Raw genomic sequence first — 1075 nt, 5'->3', positions numbered from 1 at the left:
GAGGGAGGCCGGGGACCTTTTGAAAATAAAAAAGTGACATTCCCTTGAGAACAAATATGAAAAAGTGTGAAAGAGTTAAAAGAATACAGAATACAGATATATTTTAAGTAACATCCTCCCTCTCCGCTAAAAGGAATTGAGTCTTTGCCACAAACTCAAATTATATAATTCCTATATCTTTACAACCTGATGGTGTAAACCTTTCATATTTCAAACTTAGATTATTTGATCTAACAGAACTTTTTGCAAATAAATTATCAAGTACAATAAGTGGCAACAGAGAAATGGACCAATTATACATGACGTCACAATTGTCAAATAAAACAAGGAAAATGAAATTTTCTCACTTTTTGTTGACAGGTCTTCCAAGATTAAATAAAAAAGTGTAAAAATAGAATATAAAGAAACTCAAAAATGCACTTATTTCTTTTTTTAGATGAGTACTTTATTTTGAAGTTATCACTTTTCATATTAGTTTTGTCGGACACAAAAACTGAGTTGACACTTGTGACGTAAGAATACAGTTGTTCTGAGAGTTACCAATTCTACGTTGCCATCTATTGTACTTGACAAACTATTTGATAGTTTGAAATATATAAGGTCTACGACATTGTGTTGCAAAGATTGGGATTACAAAATAACAGTTTGTGACAAAGACTTAATTCCATTGATAATCTGCTTTTATTCTTTTACCTTCTTACCTAAACTTTATAATTTCCCCCTTTTTCCGTTCATTTACTTAATATTATTTTCCCTCAGTGTTCCTTTCTTTATCATTCTGATTTAGTTTTCACAAATACAATATTTAATCTAGCTTGCAGCAAAAAGATATTCAAAAACGGCTGAACCAAACAAAAAATCAAAATAATATCAATCATAAGGATTGGGACACATCTGATACATAGGTTTATAATATTTTGTTAAAAAATTGAATTTTACCATGTATATCTCTTGTTTTTGATAAAAAGTACTTTTTTAATCTTTTGTATTTAACGAGGGGTTATAATATCAAGAACACGTAGTCAAATGTGTTTACATGTATCTATCTATCTATATATATATGGGGGGAAGGGGG

Source organism: Eurytemora carolleeae, unplaced genomic scaffold (assembly GCF_000591075.1).
Source record: "Eurytemora carolleeae unplaced genomic scaffold, Eaff_2.0 scaffold222, whole genome shotgun sequence".
Taxonomy (NCBI): domain Eukaryota; kingdom Metazoa; phylum Arthropoda; class Copepoda; order Calanoida; family Temoridae; genus Eurytemora; species Eurytemora carolleeae.
Note: the sequence above shows the minus strand (reverse complement) of the source record.